This window comes from Nicotiana attenuata, unplaced genomic scaffold (assembly GCF_001879085.1).
Source record: "Nicotiana attenuata strain UT unplaced genomic scaffold, NIATTr2, whole genome shotgun sequence".
In the NCBI taxonomy this organism is placed as follows: Eukaryota; Viridiplantae; Streptophyta; class Magnoliopsida; order Solanales; family Solanaceae; genus Nicotiana; species Nicotiana attenuata.
Genome location: NW_017672482.1, coordinates 17,868 through 23,739, shown reverse-complemented (window position 1 = coordinate 23,739; position 5,872 = coordinate 17,868).

Below are 5,872 nucleotides of genomic sequence, written 5' to 3'. Positions count from 1 at the left end.
ACCGAAAAAAGTCAGGTGTCATGCGGAAGCTAATAACGCAAACCTTGAACGGCGATAAATTATGCAACAAAAGAGAAATATACCAAATGAGACACAAATATTTAACGTGGTTCGGTTAATTGACCTACATCCACGGCAGAGATGAGCAATCCACTATAATAAAAGAGAGTACAAAATATCGAGAGAACAACCTCACGAAGAGGCAAACACAAGTGACACACTAACACTTGTCCCGTAAAGTTCTCCCCCTAAACACGACTCTCAAACCCCATATGGCTATATTGTGGATGCTACTGAATGAGAAGGGAGGATCCTCAATTTATAGAAGTTCAAACCTTTTCCTACAAGAAAAGGGACTAGCCAAATATGGAAGAATTATATTTTCCTTCTAGGAAAAGAAAATCCAATTATGGTAAATATGTTGTCCTTTCATTCATGAAATAGAAAAGCCAACTATAGTAAGAAAATCTGGACAAACACCTAGGAAAGTCATGTGCTCCATGTAATTGGTGATATTTTATTTAAAAAGCAAATGCCTAGTTCCACTGTGGGAGAAACGAAGTAGGAGGTAGCATATGATGGTGTTTGGATTGGCTTTTAAGCTGGTCAAATCAGCTTTTAAACTCTTTTTAGCTTTTTTCAGTATTTGACAAAGTCAAAAAATGCTTAAAATAAGTTAAAAACTGCTTAAAACAAGCCAAAAGCAATAAGTTGGGCAACCCCAACTTATTGCTTTTTGGCTTAAAAGCTATTTCTGCTGAAAAGCCACTTTTTTTAAGCCAATCCAAACGGGCTCTATATCTAAAAAAAAAAAAAAAATAGAAGGACGCAGAGCAGAAAAAAGAAGAAATAAAAAATGAAAGTTAAATTTTGAATATAAATTATGAAGTGTAAACACTACTATCAAGTGTTGCTCTCATCGCTTGCACCTAATCAAGTACTAACTTTTATTAGCCACCCTACACTAGCTAGTAACTTCTGAATCTAATTGAAATTATCAAGTATAATATAATTACTTTCATTAAGCACACTACACTAGCTAGCAGCTTGAGATCATCTAGTTGAAATTATTAATGCTTTCTTTATTGGAAAGACAACAACTTGGAATTGTCAAATGCCATAAACGTGAAAGCGCCAGAAACTATTTATATTCGATAATCGAAAAGTGTATAAAATTTGTATGATTTTTGTTAGGGGTGTAGATAGGCCGGGTTGGTTCGGATTTTACAATCACCAAATCAAACCAATTGTGTCGGATTATTAAATCTATAGATCAAACCAAACCAATAAAACTCGGGTTTTTCAATATCGGTTTTTCTCAGGTTTTCTCGGGTTTTCGGATTATTCGGGGTTTTTTCGGTTTGTTTCCGGTAAAACCTTCGTTTAACAAAACATATAACTTGTGCTCAAAATATTTCTTTAATCCTAGTAAGATACAACTATATAAAGTATTTTCCAAGAAAATAATATAAAATATGAGATCTGTCATGGCATTATCCTAAAATATTCAACAATAAGCTAATTAAAAATCCATAATAAAAATAACACAATCTAAAAGTAGTAAATCATGCTAAAATAAGTAGACTAATAAGGGAGTATTAATTACATGACTAAACGCTAAAGAAAAAATAAAAATAGGTTATGCATTTTTATCTAAATCATTGCAAAACAAAAAATAGATATTCAATACATTCCGATTCGTAGTATTGAATTGAATGTCTTTTGTCAGCATTAGTATTGATTTGATTTTGGTTTGTGCTTTTGATAGCATTATTTAATTTCCTAATATTAGTGGCTATAACTTATTGGAACATTCAAAAGTTCTAAGTTCAACCTTTAAATAATACCTTAAAAGATAAAATTATGAAATTTTTTAAGAAATATTTATAAATTACATCACAATAAGTATATTTAAATATTAAATATATCAAAAATTTCTATGTATGTAATGTCGGGTTGGTTTGGTTTCGGTTTGGCTTTCTTTAGTTAAAACCAAACTAAACCAATTATGATCGAGGTTTTTTTTTTTCCAACACCAAACCAAATCAAACCAAACCATAGTCGGGTTTTTTTTCTCGGTTTGGCTCGGATTATCGGGTTGGTGCGTGTAGGCATATAAATTTTATTGGAATTAAATCCATAAGATAATTTGGACTATATTTTAAATTCAAGATATATTAGTTCAAATAAATTTATTGGGCTATTGTAATTGAACTAATTATATAAGTCCAACATGTATGGATTAAATAAATAAGTCTTAATCCATTGGGCTATCCCATTTAATTGGGCTAAAGTGATGAGCCCACTTCATTAAGCCCAAGATAACATCTTCCTAGAGGCCCAGTTTGGTGCCACGTGTCAAATGACGTGGCGCACCAAGTCAAGCGGAAGAGCCAATAGGACCATGCTACGTGTCAAAATGACAAGGCATGCCCAGTTACACTAAAAGGCCAATGAAATCGCGCCACGTGTGCAAGTGACATGTTCTGGCCAATCAAATGCGGCCATGTCACACTTCAATTTGATTGGTCGAAAGAGTTTGTTCTTATCACAACTCCTCCCTTCCACAACTATAAATAGGGGTCTTCATAACTCAGAAAAGACACCAGAAGTTATAACAAGAAGCAAGAGAAAGCTCGTGGATCAAACGCCGCAAATTTCTCTACAAGCTTCAGGCTTCAAGCAACCAAGTTCAAGTTCAAGAACGAAGAACAAATCAAGTTCAAGCTGAAGAACGAAGAACAAATCAAGTTCAAGCTCAAGAACGAAGAACAAATCAAGATTCAAGGAGTGCGAGTTCAAATAAAAGTTCGTGCCAGTTGAATTCAAGATCATTATTCGTGGCAACAAACATAGATTCAAGATCAAGCTCAAAGGCCCTTGAATTTATTTACAATTGGAAAGAAGAATCAGAGGATCCATAGAGATTGTAACACTCAAATATTCGAAGTAAAATACCACGATTGTTGCGATATTTTTCAGTCTTGATTTTATTTTCTCGACGCAAATTTATTGTCTACAAATTCTAGCACGCCCAATGGGACAATCTCTACCTCTCATCTCAACTTTTCAATCACCAAAGTCCGAGAACGTTGAAATGGCTTCAAAGAAAATCAACTCCGGTTCAACTTCCACCAACGCTGCTAACTCTAGGTTCTACGCTGATGTGGAAAGCATCCTCGATGTTACCTTTGGAAGCATCGGAGCAGTTACGAGGAGCAAAGCAACTTCTTTAGGACAACAAGCACCCCAAGTGCCGTCCGCATCAACCCCTGTTTTCGGATCTTCATCCTCAAAAGGAGTAAGATCTTCCACAAACACATCTGAAGGAGGAAGCGATGTTGCTGAAAAGATCAAGAAAACTCTTGCTCTGCTTGACCTCTCCGGATCCAAGCACTCTGCTGTGAAGGAAGATGATGATGCTTCAAGTGATGGATCCTCCCCACTTACACCACATAGCATGAGCCAATCAAGGATCAATCTGTGTGAAAATCCATGCTATTCTCCGTAGTCTACAACATTCGTGCAAGCCATGGTGACAAACACTTCATCTATGGAGGAGCAGTTGGCAAACTTGACGGAAGCAATCGCTGGCTTGACCAAATGCATGCAAAATCAAGAGGCTAGAATTGACAAGCTAACAGACAGGGTGGGAATCTTGATGGAAGAAGAATCCATCCATGCACCCGGCAAGCTCCCAGAGGTTCTAGAGAGTGACTCTCCCCCGAGACAAGCAGCATCCACTAAGGCTATCCCTGTCTCATCTGAAGGGATGATTCCAATCGATCAACTGAAGGAGTTCATTGAAGGAACCATTAAGAACAAATATGAAGTTGCTGCCAAATCCTCCCTTACATATACAAAACCGTACACTGCAAGGGTAGATATGTTAAAGATGCCTACTGGCTATCAACCACCAAAGTTTCAACAGTTTGATGGTAAAGGTAACCCAAAGAAGCATGTTGCGCACTTCGTGGAGACGTGCAACAATGCTGGGACTTATGGAGATTACCTCATCGAGCAATTTGTCCGCTCGCTAAAAGGAAATGCTTTTGACTGGTACACAAACCTCGAGGCTGGATATATTGATAGCTGGGATCAACTAGAGCAAGAGTTCCTCAATCACTTTTATAGCACGAGACGTACTGTGAGTATGATAGAACTTACAAATACCCTTCAACGAAAGAGTGAACCAGTTATCGACTTTATCAATCGTTAGAGGAATGCAAGCCTCAACTGTAAAGATAGGCTTAGTAAAGCTTCAGTCATAGAGATGTTGTGATGACCCAAAAGGTCATCACTTGTTTTGGAAATAAATTCTGTGTTCCGAGGCCTTAAAACCTCCTTTTTGTCTAACCTCGATTTGCATGCACAGTCCGGGGTTGTATCCGGAAAGCCATTATGTGAAAATCTGTGAAAAATGATAAATTTTGTTTTTAAAATGAATTTAGGTTTACTTCGGTCAATATTTTGGGTAAATGGACCCGGACACGTGATTTGACGGTCCCGGAGGGTCCGTAGAAAAATATGGGACTTGGGCGTATGCCCGGAATTGAATTCCGAGGTCCCAAGCCCAAGAAATGAATTTTTGAAGAAAATTGTTTAACTGAAATTATTAGAGTTTTCGGAAATTTGAATGTAATTGAATTCGATGGTATCGGGCTCATATTTTGGTTTCGGAGCCCGGTACAGGTCTTACATGGTATTTAAGTTGAGCCTGTAAAATTTGGTAAGAAACGGACTTGAAATGACGTGAATCGGACCATCGGTTGTTAAAATTTGAACTTAAGAGTTCATGAGATTTTCTTTGATTTTGATGCTAAATTCATAGTTATTGATGTTATTTTGATGATTTGACCGCACGAGCAAGTCCGTATGATGTTTTTGGACTTGCGTGCATGTTTGGTTTGGAGCCCCGAGGGCTCGGGTGTGTTTTGGATAGGCCACGGAGTGAAATTTGGACTTAGAAAATTGCTGGTATGTTGCAGGTCTGCAGGCTTTGCATTTGCGAAGCCTGGCTCGCAAATGCAAAAAAAATATCGCAAATGCGAAAGTCGACCTGGGTTGCTTTGGTCGCAAATGCGACGTTCATGTCGCAAATACGATGTCGCATTTGCGAAGGGTCCCTCGCAAATGCGAAGGTGACCAGAATTGAACTTGGTCGCAAATGCGACAAAAATCTTCGCATTTGCGAAGTGAGCAGTTTTTTGAGAGGTTCGCAATTGCGAACCCTGGTCGCAATTGCGACATCTGCAACCTGCAAAATCATAATTTAGACGCATTTTCAACCATTTTTACAACCTTTTCAAAACCTAAAAANATCTTTTTACATGATTTCAACTTAAAATCAAGGGTTTTCATGGGGAAAATTGGGTGTTTTGGGTAGAACTTAGAATTTTCGAATTTTGGGGATTTGGACCTCGATTCGAGGTCCGATTTCAAAACAAATTATATATTTCAGTTCGTGGGTGAATGGGCAAACGGGTTTTGGTTCGAACCTCGGGTTTTGACCATGTGGGCCCGGGGTCAATTTTTTACTTTTTGGGAAAAAACTTTAGAAAATCTATTTTCATGCATTAGAATTGATTCATTTAGGATTTATTGATATAGTTAAGTAATTTGTGGCTAGATACTAGCGAATTGGTGGTGGAATCAAGAGGGAAAGCGGTAGTTCAGGCTTGAATTGTGTTCGTGGCATCGAGGTAAGTGTTTGGTCTAACCTTAACTTGAGGGATTAGGAGTTGTGTCCTATTTGTTATGTGTTAATTGTTGAGTAGACGTATAGGCATGGTGATGAGTATCTATACGTTGGTGTCAAGCATGCCTGTGAGTCTTATGCTATGATTAATATGACTCCATTTTGTATTGTTCA